The sequence below is a fragment of the Pinus tabuliformis genome, chromosome 9 (genome assembly GCF_031772625.1).
Source record: "Pinus tabuliformis cultivar Carrire ecotype Pingquan chromosome 9, CPIR1, whole genome shotgun sequence".
NCBI lineage: Eukaryota > Viridiplantae > Streptophyta > Pinopsida > Pinales > Pinaceae > Pinus > Pinus tabuliformis.
In genome coordinates, this window is record NC_142307.1 from 1,334,215,143 (window position 1) to 1,334,230,941 (window position 15,799).

Genomic DNA, 15,799 nt, shown 5'->3' on the forward strand with positions numbered 1-15,799 from the left:
AACAAAGTACTCGAAGAAATTCTAACCAAGACTATGCATTTGCATAGGAAGGATTGGGCAAAAGAGCTTCCGGAAGAACTATGGGCATATTGAACCACATGGAGAAATACAACTGGACATACTCCTTATGAGCTTGTCAATGGGAAGCAAGTTTTGCTTCCAATTGAATTCCAAGTGGAGACCTTCATAACAACAACTAAACTTGGCTTTGATCTATCAAAAGCTCAAAAATAGATACTAGCACAATTGAATGAGCTAAATGAGATCCAACAAGATGATCTCCAAAGAACCAACATAGTTCAGCATCAAATATCAAAATGGCATGACATATTTATCAAAGCTAAAAAGTTCAAGCAATGTGACTGGCCTCTTATTTTTTTATTCAAAATTCAAAATTTTTCAAGGGAATTGCAAACTCATTGGCTTGGTCCTTATGAGATTGATATTATTTTTATAATGGAGCAGTCAAAATCAAAACTATTGATGATGAAAAAGTTACTTTCCTTGATTAACTTAATGGTCATAGATTAAGGATGTATCATAAACCACTAATAAAGGAAGAGTTTGTCAAATGTTTGCAAAAAATTCTAAATTTAAGTTGGTCAAGAAAGGATATTATTCTCCTCATTCTCCAACTCAATTGTAACTATATTTTATATATATATATATATATATATATATATATATATATATATATATAAAGTATGAAAACCAACAATGTTGGCATATTTATACAATAGTCTTAAATGAAAACCAAGGGTTCTTGGCAGTTTAGATTTCATAATAAATTTACTTTTCTTGTCCCTATTTCTTTCTATCCTTCTTTTTTCTAATAAATTTTAGGAGGTAAGCAATACTTCTGAAAACCAGTTTTCTTCACTGATTGTTGGGACTCAAAAATTTCATATTTTCATCCACTTTTTTCTTCACTATTCCGTACATTTCATCATCCCATTAACCTTATATAATATCATTTTTATAAATACATTTGGGTTTCACCTTCTTATTTTCCATTTTATTCAGTTTTGTATTACAAGTGAATTTATGATTAAATATTAGAAAATATACATACTTTTATATATATCTCAAGAATATGTGAGTTTTGTGATGTGTAGGAAATATGTGAATAATTAATATCTCCTCCACCATATTAAGGAGATAATTATGCAAGCCTATTCCTAAGGAGAAAATCATGGAGGCTTTGGTTGGCATATCTTATCCTATTCCTAAGGAGAAAATCATGGAGGATTTGGTTGGCATATCTTATCCAATTCCTAAGGAGAAGATCATGGAGGATTTGGTTGGCATATCTTATCCAAGATATGTGAGAGATTTATGGAGGATTCAAAGGGATCATATTTTGTAATAATGGGAAAGTAGTTAAAAATGGTTGCGAGATTTATGGAACTAAAGAGAGATTAGTGGATGATCATTATGAGTTTGTTACTCATCCCATTGTATAACTAGGAGTACAATCTCCTCCATTTGTAATCTGGAAGTTTTTGTAATCTTAGAATTTTGGAGTATGTAATCTTAGAAGCTTAGAGTTGTAATCTTAGAGTTGGTTTGTAATGGAGATTTTGAAATAAAGGATCATACTTCAATTTTGCTTCTACATCTGAGTCTCCATTGAAGTGGTGTGCTTGTGGAGTTATGGAGGGCCCCCATGGCCTCATTTGCATGCTTATTTGTTTATAATTTACTTTATGTTTTTGTTTGATTTCAGCTTTCAAGTTTTGTTAAATGTTCTAATATTGGAAGAGTCTTATTTGAAAGTGTTCTTGTAAGAGGACCGTAAGATTATAAACAATTATTAGATCTAGGTTTATTTCATTTCAACTTTTAATTTCTTATTAGATATTCTACTGTTGGAAGAGATCTTGTAGAATATGTTCTTGTAAGAGAATCATAGATCTCAAACAATTGTTAGATCTAAGTTTGATTAGTTATTGAAAGAGATCTTAATGAATATGTTCTTGTAAGGGGACTTTAAGATCTTGGACAAATTAGGAATCTTTCTAGATCTATATATTTTAGATAAGCACTTCTAAGTTTACATTCCCGGGTTGACATTAAATTAAACTCTAATTTGCATCCGCATTTTAGACCACACATTTTGGCCCCATTGCCGGGGAAGTGCAACTAGAAGGATTTAGTAATTATTTCATGCATTTGTTTTAATGGGGTAATTTGTGGAACTTGGTGACAACAGGTTCGTAAAGGAGTTCAAAGTTTGGAGCATTTTTATTTTCGTACATAGTTATTTTAAATTCAGTTTTTATTTTAAACCCCCCATTTCTCACTAATCCATCTACGGACGAGGGCTTTGACAATGTTGAATAGGTACTTCTTGGAGAGAAAGGACAATAACCTTGAGCCAACTCTAAGACAGGATTCTCACATACTTGCAAAACATAATGTAAAATTTTTAAATCTTGATGTGAGCATGTTCGAATTTTTAGTCCGTAGATGGCTTCACTGGAAGCATGCTTTTACTTAGAAAATAAAACATCTTTTAAGTTAATGTAAAATAGATTAGAAAAATAAAAATGAGATCTCATTAGAAGTCATTAGAAGTCGTTATCATTAGAAGTTTTTAGTTTTGTTTTCAAAAAATAAATCATCATGAATAAATTCAGTGGCACATCTTTGCATTTCTATGTCTTGTTTCTGTATCACGGGTGAGCCAGGAGCCTGATTATCAGAAAGATTTGTCTTCCGAGAGTCTAAATGCCCCCGCGACATTGCAAAAAGAGTGTAGATAATGCAAGGTTTTGTCGCAGATCTTAATTGTGTTTTTTGTTGCAGATGTTAATAGTGTTTTATCCATCCATGCTAACCTGCATAAATAAAAAAAATCAAGAGATTAGTATGCTCTCTTCCTGCGCTTCGTGCGATCTGGAAGATCAGAAAATCTATTGATTTATTCAAATAAAAATACTCTTGCTGAAGAACTAATCTGTAATGCAACAATAAAGAATTTTGTGAATGAGAAAAAGATCATCTTATTAGATAATTTAGATAAAATCTAGTTTTTTTCTTTGAATTTTAGCTTTGAAAAAAAAATATTTTTGAAAACTAACCATTTTTATTAGATATAGGTTCAATTTCATTATTTTATTTAAAAAAAAAATTAAAAAAAAATATAAACCAAATTCTTTGCCTTCTGAGATCTTGATCGGTTTGTCTTCATTATTTGAATAACCCAATACCATCTTCTGTCACAGGGTGAGAAATTGGATACTTCTGATAGTAAATATATAGGAAATGCTTGTAGTTTTTGGCCATGTGCAATATGGATTTGTAACAACGCCTATCACAAAAATCATGACTATGAATGAACCAAATTCCCAATTACTCCCACCGTTCTAGGGCTTCCAGCTGATATATACTTATTGCAGAAGCACATAACTCTTCGAAGTCCGTTCTTCTTGAAGCAAGATGTTCCATCGAATTGAGAATATCAGGAACCTTAGATTCCTTCATCGCATCAATCACATTCTTCATTAAATCCTTCCATCTTTGTTGGGTTCAAGAAGTTTAAACTGTGATCTGAGGTAAAATAATTCATTTTCTGTCAATGATTTTGACAGTGCCTTCAAAGCTGCCTTTGACTAATCTGAAAATCAAAATATCCAACGGGATTGCATGCTGACCTCGAAGCCATGGATGTGTAAGGGCCTGTGTATCTGTCATTCTTTTGCGCAAGTCTTTGTGAAGAAGCCCCATAGTGGATGCTAATATCATCAGAACGCAAACCCTTAAAAATGTCAATTTTCAAAAGTGGTTTTTGGTCGAACCAGGACAAATTTGGAAAAACGAAGACATGGGTTTTTTCCATAATAGAATGAATTATATAACCCAAAAATAGTGTTCTTAAATTCACAACGGTCTAAGAGGAAATCGTGAAATCATGGTTCTTCGGGACCCTATTTTGGTAACTGTGTGAATAAAAACGGTTTTTTTACATTCATTGTGCTTTTCTACTTCTCCACATTACATATTTCTGCTATTCCCATCATGACCATCTTGGCTGACCGTCTCACCATCATTATCATTGACAAGCCCTTCAACTTTACAGTTACCTTGACTGCTGCGTCTTTCAGAATGACCCACGATAAACATGGGATTCACAGACACAACCACCTTGAGGAAGAGCATGAGATCTTTTCCGAGGGAAATATCATGTGCTATTGTAAGCAGAAAGTTAATCCGGGAACGTATTGATGCAGCTGTGTCATTTACCATGTCTTCCGATAATTCTAATTCAGGCAGGGGAGGGGGAGGCCTGCTTATGAGAGCTGTGGCAGTTGCCCAGACAAACAAGATGGTGACCAAAAGGAGAAGCACATTGGCTACAAGTGACAATAGTGTGTACCCAGATTTCCCAAATAAAATCCATGCCACAGCAGCACTAGCAAGGATACCTAGTGATGTATTTCTTCGCCTCCATAACATCAAATCAGCCACGATTCCTCCTCCGAGAATTTCATGAACACTCTTTTGTCTGTTGAAGAGCCGAGATGGGTTCTTTTCATCAGTGGGCAATGTGGAGGTTGCCATCTTACCATTGGCAGAATTTTTTGACATTATCTTATAGATCTGAGTTGTTTCCTCTACCTGGATCAAAATGGTAGATAAGACAAGTTGAATCGAGTAGCTTGACAGTAAGATCTCTCACTGAAATTACTTGGTTTATACATCAACTGGGAATGAATTGTGGTTGCAGATCGCTCAAATATTAGTGTTAGTTTATTTTTAGAAATTTTCTATATTACTTTTTAATAGAATTTGTTTTTTTTGCTGATTTCTTTATTAAAAAAAATTGTTTTTTTGTTATTAAAAAAAAATTGACTTTCATTCTTTTGTTTTTTTAAACAAAAAATAAATAATAAATAATAAATAATAAAATTTCACAAAATTCATGCAGGTTTGAAAATTAAAAAATGGAACACTTGGAAACAAATTTTGAGGATCAATTTATTTGGAGAATTCTATAAATGATGATTATTTTGTTTCAATAGCTTCAAGTTGGCATAACATATTTCTGTTGAATGCTTTTATATCACATACTAATATGTAGACCACAACAGATATTTCTAATGCCAATCTTTTTGCTGATCACATTTCATCTGACCCAAACAGGGAGTATTACTTTTCATGGTTATTTTAAGAATGGATTGATTTTATTATCATGATTAAGTCAATTTCAACACTTTGATTGTCCTTAATATGTTTTATTTGGTATGAAAGTTTTGCGTAAGAATCATGAAGGAAATGGCCATTTCTTCTTGAACACACTTATGTTTTCTTTCTGCCAAGTTTTTTTACAGGTTACAGGATAATCAAGTGATCATAAGGAGATTACATTGTGACGACAATTGGTCTTCCAAAGACTACAATTCATGAAAAATTCTAAAAACAAATCTGTTATGAAACCAACTCAAGAAAAGATAGAAAAGATAGATCAACGCCTTAGAATTCAGCCTCTTTGAGGTGGCAACCTCCTTTACATTACATAAATGAACAATTCTTGGATGATACAAATGAAAAGACCTCCTTTCTATATATAGGAGTCTAAGGGGTCATAACATAATCAGAGCCGACATAACAATAATAATGTAAGGGCACAATAATAACAATAGTGGGCTTCTATGGAGCACAATAGTAACAATATGGGCACTACATGGGTACATCAATATGATAAGTGGGTTATACTAATAACAATAAGGGGTTACACTAGTAGTATAGGGGCATAACATGCCCCTCTCCTTCAAAAAGCGTTGTCCTCAACGCTTGAGTAGTTCTTGATGCTTCTGTATAAAATTATTGTCCTCCCATGTGGAATATTCAGTGGGTAAGTTCTTCCACTTGATGATATACTCTGAAATTGATCGATTTCGTAGCTGTCGGGTTCTTGTTTCTGTGACTGCTCCAGGTTCCAATATGATTTTTCCTTCCTCTTTAATTTTTGGCAATATTGTTTGAATTGGGATATTTTGCAACTTTTGAATAAGTGGCCATACTTCTTCGTCCTTCTTCCATTCATCCCTTGCTTCATTTATCCAATCTGGTTGGATAATATAAATAGCACAAAACAATGCTTCCACATCCTCATCCTTGAAGAGTCTTCCCATTCGGTAAGGTCGCCATTTTTTAAGTGCCTGTTGTTTCGTTTAATTTTGCACCGAAATGGCGTTATCCTTTAAAAGTTGGAGAACTTGTTGTTGATGCTCGATGTGATCTTTCACTGCTTGAACCTTTTTCTTCTTGATATGTCCTTCTATCTCTAGAGTTTGAGGAGTGGTAATTTCTTCCAATCCTTTACAAGATATGGTCAGATTTATTTCTTGATGCTCGATGTGATCTTTCACTTCTTGAAAATTTTTCTTCTTTATATGTCCTTCTATCTTGATAGTTTGAGGAGTGGTAATTTCGAACAATGAATTACAAGATATGGTTGGATTCATTTCTTCTTTCTCGATGTGATCTTTCACTTCTTGCACCTTTTTCTTCTTGATATGTCCTTCTATCTTGAGAGTTTGAGGAGTGGTAATTCTTGCCAATGCTTTACAAGATATGGTTTGATTCATTTCTTCTTTCTCTGGGGTGGGGTCTTGGCGTATATCTTTTTCTTTTGTTGTTTCTTGATCCTCTTCACATTCTATGTAAAATAATTTCTTCTCAACACACTTATGACCTTTAGTGCATTTGCTACCACAATTGTGACAAAGCCCTTTTTCTCTTTTTTCTTCCAATTGTTGTGGTGTAACCCTTGTAGGTTGTGGAAGGCTAGGATAAACAACACTTCCACATTTATAGTTGTGAGGGGTACACTTCCTGGTTTCCATAATTTTGCTTTCCACTATGTCACAAATCCCTTTTACTCTTTCCAATTGTTGTGGTGTTGCTTTAAAGAAGGTTTTGCTCTTTGTATCCTCATAATGTGCTATCATTTCCTCCATGAAAATTGACCACGTAACAAGTTGTTTACGAGAACAAAGCCCTTTGTACCATAAAAATTGATCTGGGTCTAAATATGAAGATGCAATACATACCTTTTGTAATAGTTGTACACCATGTATATCAAAATATTGCTCCATCTGAAGTCTCCAATTTACCAGATCCTTGCCATCAAACTTCCTCATCTTGCTTTTTCTTGATTTTAGGAGCTCTACCTTGAAACGACTGTAACTATGTACTTTTGGATCTTTAAGTTCTGAAATTGTGACTTGTAATAGCCCTCTATGTCCTCTTTCCAATGCCACCAGTCTGATCCAACTTGGATTCTCCAAGAAAGAGTTATGCACAATCTCCCAAGATGACCTGATTATAGACTAGTTTAGTAGAGCGAACTTGTGCGATGTGCCACGAGTCACTGTTTCAACCTTTGGATCTGAAAAATGCATACAAGAAACTACAGTCCGTCCTCTTTCTGTAACTAACGAAATTTCAATCCGATCCCCGGAGAGAAAGTTATGACGATTTTCCCCAGGTCACCTGTTTTGAATGTAATTCAGGAGTGTGGAAAAAGACAAACTTCCTCAGATCATATCTCCGCAAATATTGCGCGAAAAGATTTGAAATTCAGAGCCAAGGTTCAGCACGATTGCTTCTCAAACGGGTTTTTTTGCGACTTCTGAAACGTCACAGAAAAAAGTTATAGCAAAAATGCCATGATGACCTGTTTGGAGCAGCGAAACCCTAGAATCCAAAGCTCTGATACCAAATGTTATGAAACCAGCTCAAGAAAAGATAGAAAAGATAGATCAACGCCTTAGAATTCAGCCTCTTCGAGGGGGCAACCTCCTTTACATTACATAAATGAACAATTATTGGATGATACAAAATAAAAAGACCTCCTTTCTATATATAGGAGTCTAAGGGGTCATAACATAATCAGAGCCGACATAACAATAATAATGTAAGGGCACAATAATAACAATAGTGGGCTTCAATGGGGCACAATAGTAACAATATGGGCACTACATGGGTACATCAGTATAATAAGTGGGTTATACTAATAACAATAAGGGGTTACACTAGTAGTATAGGGGCCTAACAAAATCCAACTCCACAACCACTACCTTGCACCTCCCTTTTTGAAGCAGATTTTTGAATTCCACCAATTGTAAATCCATAAAGCATGACATTTCCATATCCATTTTTCACAGCAAGAGTTCATCTTCATACACCATGCATTTCCTTATATCCATTTTTGGACGCTTGAAGGAGCTAATTCTTCACTACACATATCATGACATTTTCCACTACACAACGATCCCTTTGCGTCATGATTACTTCCTTTTGAATAAAACTTATTCCATTTCCATGATTACATTGCCTTGTTTTCCTCACCATGTTGATCCACACTGCTTGTTCGTGAGTTCTTTCCATTTATAGTCCTACCAAATCTTTTTGTACAAACTCGCGTTGACTGATGTGTGATTCCTTAAGGCCCACCTTTCAACAAGTCTTGCCCCGTCGACATCAACACCTTATCTGGGAAATAGATTAGAGTTCCTTTTGAGTACCTAGAGGCTTGCATGCCTTAATGGCAAGTTCTCTCGCTGACGATCATGGGAATACATCAATGTCCCTTGATCTTCAGATCTTGCAAGTGGCTCGACCTCAACACATCCATTCGCACTTCGCAAGATGTACTAAGGTACCTTGGCACCCATTGACATCAATGGTGAGTTGCCTCACATTGGTTAACGACATACACCAATGGTCGGTAATCCAATGATTTCTATTCATGCTCTACATCAACACATTCTTTCGCATGATTAGAATTGTACCAAGAAGTTTAGTAGCAGGTGAAGAATATATACTTTTTCACGACTCCCTCGGCAGTTACAGCAACATGAATTCTGATCTATGAGAGTACCACAGTTCCACTTTCAGCATTTATCTTTTCCATGATTCAACATCAGCAGTTCAGATTCCTTCATTTCCCAGGATCCAGTAACAACAACATCAGTCACATTTTCTTGATCCAGCGACAACAGTAGTAGCTACATTCCTCTTGCATAGTTCATCATTCTTGGGTAAGTAGAGGTATGTTGTTTTCTAATCTTTAATCATGCAATTCCTTATATGATAACTTGAATATTTTGGAAAATTCTCTCACCATGCTACATTTCCTTTCATGAGCCATGTCAAGTTGCATGAGGACATGCAACCTATTCAGTTGAGGGGGGGAGAACTATATTCACTTCCATGATTCCATTTCTTCACCACTATCACTCCATTTTTTCTCATTTACCATTCACCAACATTTATTTTCCAATGATACTTTGTTGCACTTTGCTTTATACGTAATATTAGAATGTTTCATTAATATTACAAAAGGGCTTTCTTATGCACATTGATAGCTTATGATTTCCAGTGAGTGTTTACATTATTATTGAAGAAAAGAGAACAGAAAACGAAATGAATGTTGTTAACACAAGAACCAACATTCTTTGTATTCATGGTTGTCACACAAGAACCAACCATAAGAAAATGTAAGTTGTTACTCATATCTTTCACATATCCTGGAAACATTCATTATTAAAGACATCATCATGTAAAGCCAAAGTTGTTCAAGATGCCAAATGTTCTTAAAGAGACCCATGCATGGTTGCATGAGGACATGCAATAAGTTTAGTTGGGAAGGATGTTGGGACTAAAAAATGTCATATTTTCATCCACCTTTTTCTTCACTATTCCTTACATTTCATCATCCCATTAACCTTTTATTATATCATTTTCATAAATACATTTGGGTTTCACCTTCTTATTTTCCATTTTATTCATTTTTGTATTACAAGTGAATTTATGATTAAATATTAGAAAATATACATATTTTTTATATATCTCAAGAATATGTGAGCTTTTTGATGTGTAGGAAATATGTGAAGAATTAATATCTCCTCCACCATATTAAGGAGATAATTATGCAAGCCTATTTCTAAAGAGAAAATCATGGAGAATTTGGTTGGCATATCTTATCCTATTCCTAAGGAGAAGATCATGGAGGATTTGGTTGGCATATCTTATCCAATTCCTAAGGAGAAGATCATGGAGGATTTGGTTGGCATATCTTATCCAAGATATGTGAGAGATTTATGGAGGATTCAAAGGGATCATATTTTGTAATAATGGGAAAGTAGTTAAAAATGCTTGAGAGATTTATGGAGGATTCAAAGGGATCATATTTTGTAATAATGGGAAAGTAGTTAAAAATTTTTGCGAGATTTATGGAACTAAAGAGAGATTAGTGGATGATCATTATGAGTTTGTTACTCATCCCATTATATAAATAGGAGTACAATCTCCTCCATTTGTAATCTAGAAGTTTTTGTAATCTTAGAATTTTGGAGTATGTAATCTTAGAAGCTTAGAGTTGTAATCTTAGAGTTGTTTTGTAATGGAGATTTTGAAATAAAGGATCATACTTCAATTTTGCTTCTACATCTGAGTCTCCATTGAAGTGGTGTGCTTGTGGAGTTATGGAGGGCCCCCATGGCCTCACTTGCATGCTTATTTGTTTATAATTTACTTTATGTTTTTGTTTGATTTCAGCTTTTAAGTTTTGTTAAATGTTCTAGTATTGGAAGAGTCTTATTTGAAAGTGTTCTTGTAAGAGGACCGTACGATTTCAAACAATTATTAGATCTAGGTTTATTTCATTTCATCTTTTAATTTCTTATTAGATGTTCTAATGTTGGAAGAGATCTTGTAGAATATGTTCTTGTAAGAGAATCATAGATATCAAACAATTGTTAGATCTAAGTTTGATTAGTTATTGAAAGAGATCTTAATGAATATGTTCTTGTAAGGGGACTTTAAGATCTTGGACAAATTAGGAATCTTTCTAGATCTATATATTTTAGATAAGCACTTCTAAGTTTACCTTCCCGGGTTGACATTAAATTAAACCCTAATTTGCATCTGCAATTTAGACCACACACTGATCACCAAAGCAACAACAAAAATAAAGAGTATTTTCCTAATCAAACTACAAATTTCAAGAAATAATAAGCAATAACAAAATTTATGTCATTCTGCGGCTGATCTTCAATTTTGCAGCCAAGTTTGAATTCTACACTACATCAACATAAACAAATAAACAATAAAGGAATATCAAAGGAACTCACAAGCAAAGGTATGTAGGATGTTGAATTAACTTTCATATAAGAACATTAGGTTTTAATTCATGGGATTATTTTATTAAAATAAAGCTTGAATTATTAGAAAACCTTATAATACTGTCCAAAATTCATAACCATTACACCCCACCATCATCATTACTCATTCAGTCACACCAATTCTGCTAAAAAATTGCATACATCTCACTGATCCTATGAAATTAGATCTAAGAATCGTGGGAGATCACGTGAAAAAGTGCAGTCCTATCACGAAACAAATACTCCATAAGCACCTTACTCCACTATCATTTTACTCAACCTCATCCCATTTCACTCCACTTTGAAACCCTCACCATTCAACTCTTCTCATTTCGTATCAACCTTCCATCATCCTTATCGAAAGGAAACAATCGAAGACTGATACTTATCTCTACCATGGGTATCATTGTCTGGTTTGAACCAAATGGAATCAAGTTTCTTCAAGCATACCCGAGAGTTAGAGACTAGTTGCAGTAGGTATGGTGGCTTAAGTTCTTTGAAAATTTCGACCGGCATGAGACAAAGGTCATCAAATAGTTTACTCAGGCTTTTGATGGGGTCAAGGCAAAAATTGGAGACATCAAGATTATCTTGACATAGTTTATCATGGCAAAAGCTACAAAATTGCCCAGAAACGAAGAAAGTTGGTTCAAGAATAGGAAAATCAAGGAGAATTACTGGATAAACTTCCTCAAAGAACCATGTATGGATATATCCATCTTTAAAAAGGGAATTCCAGTTATAACACTTAAAGGGAAATGGAGAAATTTATTATTGGTTATCTAGAAATTTTTAACTTGTGAAGGAAGGTTCAGAACCATGTTTTTCTATCATGCTCGGCTCCTGATGCATTTTATTGATGGAAATGAAATCAATTTTCCCTACTTTTTGCTCCATAGTCTTAGAAAGATGGAATCTAGTATATAGAGAGAGTCTAAATCTATTGATAATTCCCTCTACCATCATGGACTGATAAAAAATCTCATAGAAGCACATTTAGAAGCTAAGGGAGACAATTGGCAATATTTCCTAGTTCGAAACCATTTTGTAGAAATCCAAGGAGAAGAAAAAAGTAGGAGGGTTAAAATAAGTTGATAAAGATCAACATTGAACGCTAACCCTGAAGAGAAAATTGAAGAAGAAAGTCCAGAATAGAATGAAACAAAGGCACCAAAGGACCAGTTTGAAGATGACACCACACTCTCTCAGTACTTTGAAAAATTTAAGAAAAAAAATGAAAAACAAAGTCCTTGAAGAAATAAATACAACCTAGATCCTAAACCACCCGAAGAACATGAAGAACCAGAGAAAAGTAAGCAGGAACAATTTGACAAAAAGATGAAAAGTCAGAGCATTTCAAAGTCAGAAGTAAATTTAGGAAGAAGAAGAATAATTTCAAAACTCTCAAATACACAATCGCCACAAATGATCGATCTTGAAGAATAAGGATACATGACATCAACTCACACGGTGAGCCCGACAAGGAAAACACCAGACATTGATCCAGTTCAACAAGAAATTTATGACTATGTTGAATCTATGGAACAAAGAGCGCAACAAAAGGTAAGCTCCTCTCATAATCAAGAAAATGCATTCAATGAAACTCCTTTGTTAGACCATAAACTAGAGGATACTATAAAGTAGGACATATATGAGTTAGAAGTTCTTAATAAACATATCACACAAGAAAGGGAAGCAACAAAGGTACAAAATGAGATATTAATAACTCATAATGATAACATACTTTTACATCTCTGCCATTGGTATAAGAAAAATAAGAAACACAAATCAAACAATAATTTTCTTAAAAATAAGATCAGGGGTTTGCAGAGTAAAATTCTGATGAAGAGGCCAAGGGCTACCTTCAGCAATAGAAAGAGAAAGGAAAGCACTAGTTTGGATGTGCTTGCACAGGCTTCAAAAATCATACATTGAAGAAGAAAGAAGAACCAATTTTGAATTTTTGGAGCATGAGGACATGCAAGACCTTTGGTGTGGGGGAATGTTGAAGTTTCAAATCGTTTCCTTTCTAATTATCTCTTTCCCTCTCCTTTATCTTTTTGTGACCATTTTTGTAGCAGACTCAACATACTCAAGGTTATTTCAGCTTATAAAAGGTACTAATCATCCATGTTTTAAAATCTATGTTTATTTATGAATTATAATGAAAACATCTCTACAATTACATAATATTGATCATTCCGCAACCATATCCATGATTAGACAGGTTGCAATGTATCAATAAAGGGATGAAAGGTATCTGAAGATGAAAATTGTTCACTACATGGACGACTACCTATTGGCATGACTTGGCAGGCTATAGAGATCATGACATCTAAGAGTCAAACTCAAAGTCAAACTGTAACACCCTCCTCCCACATCTACCCAAGTAACCAGTCAACCTGGGTAAACATGTGACGAAGAGTTACTATGATATGATCCAACTACCTATGTATCAGTTAAGGAAGTGGAACTGATGAAACAAAGGCAACTTGACCTTCTACACATGCAACATAACCCCGAGGGGCCATCCAACCCATTTAGGTGACTAGCCCCTGAGACAAATTGACATTTTGCTGCATTAAAGCCTTAGTCACTCCCTTGACATGGGAATGCATGTGACTGGGACCCTTCAGTTGCTCCTAGAGCAAGGCAAGCGTGCGACTGGGGACTTTTCCAGGTAGTTCTGTGTCAACAACTCTGTATTTTGTGCCACGTTTTCAAGGCCATGACTCAGGCGACTGACCAAAACTCCATGAAACTTCCAGAAATGAAAAGTAACATCAAAATGATGATGCAAATGCAAATATTTGAACAAGGACTTGACTGGATCCCTGCTAGCCATGACATGCATTGCGTCAAATATGCATTCTACAGGTTTAAACAACATATCTGAGCATAGGGGTCTTATACTTATCTGAGAATCATTAAGAATCATTGATGCCCCATCACAATAACATCATTACCATCTATTAAGCCATATATTCATTGTACATTCAATGATTAACCAAGACATGATGAGAGGCATACATTTTCATAGCCATAAAACTCATTCATAACCAGCATATAACCAACGTAAATATCAAGGATATAACATCCATATAAGCCAGACATAAACAAGTATATTTACCCATAAAATACCAGGGATAAAGAGAGCTCTTATCGATGAATGCAAAGGCCAATCAAGTTTGGGACTTTCACGTTCCACCCGACCATAGATTGGATGAACCAAATCCCTCTTCAACGAATCACCCTTGTGCCATATTCCAAGAATGAATGTGGGATTTCATAGAACAAATCCATAAAAATAAACCAGGGCTTCTAGAGGCCAAACTGCCTCAACCCTCAATTAGTGATTCCACCTCACGGTCGGACATCACTATCCATCACCAAATTGGTCTCTACCCGAGATATCTAGGGCTCTAGAGCATTCGTTCCAACCAAGGATCTAGGACTAATAACTCAACCCACAACTATTGCCGAGCTCTAGAGCGTTTTTCCAACCAAGGCTCGAGGGCTAGTAACTCAACCCACAACCAAAGGAACATGAGAACCAACCAGAAAACAAAAGGAAAAGACTCCCACAACACCACGACTATCAAGGAAATGGAAAGGCTATGCAAAACGATTTTCAATCCAGGAAAGCCTCCATGCCAATTACAAATCATGACCAAGAAACCACATGCATATGCCATGCATGCCAAAATTAGTAAGGAAATCATACATCGACTTGGTACCTACAAGAAAAACTCACTGTAGTTGTTGATCCCAATGTCCTCTTGCACTTTCTTGCTCTTCCTTTTACTTCTTGCTTCAAATCCCAAGTATGCCAAACTCCTCCAATATTTCTCCATGAAAACTCTGAGTATCCCTAATTCAATCTATTGGGCTACATATATATTAAAAAACTGTTACATTCGTTATAAACTCTACTGCTAGTTTCATAAATCAACATCGTTAAACAAACCACCAAATATTTAAGTAAATTTTGTTTTTTACAATTTTTTAATTGTCGTTGTCATGAACTTTAACATGTGCAAGGCAAGGATATTTTAGAATATTCTTTCAAGTTTTCATAAACAAATTCCTGCTAGCTACAAAAGTCCATCACCACACAAAAACAACCATCTTGGGGTGATTGGCTAGCAAAGATTGATATGAAAATCCAATATTATATATAATGTTTCATATATTATGTATATGGGGATTCCATAACTTCATTCCGAGGAGATGGAATAATGATTTCTAAACACTTCTTCATATTTATCAGGCATACCATTTGTAACAATGATTCTTTAAAATATATTCATGTTTCAATTAGATCTTAAAACCATGTATGTGTTGACTTTCACTCAATGTTGACAATCATTTTTTTCCAATGGAAACTCCATTGAAGCAAGAACTATGATTGTCACTTATGTAGCTAAAAGTCTTTAAAACAATATTAGCTTTTATATAGAATTGATCGGGTCATAGACATGTTAGGAATGAATGGTCTTTGTTGTCTCAAGTACAAGTGTTGTAGGAGGTATAAGCATAAATCCACATAGCATCCTTGGGATTTATAGATGCACCATGTTTTCTCTCATCGTTGTAATCGATTTGGTAAATCAAAACAAGTGTAG

The 15,799-nt window shown here is 34.7% G+C and overlaps 1 pseudogene; it reads right to left on the minus strand.

The window, feature by feature from the left end:
- Positions 1-3,996: 3,996 nt before the first annotated feature.
- On the minus strand, positions 3,997-4,563 carry LOC149153444 (reticulon-like protein B12 pseudogene; annotated as a pseudogene).
- Between the last annotated feature and the right edge of the window lie 11,236 nt (positions 4,564-15,799).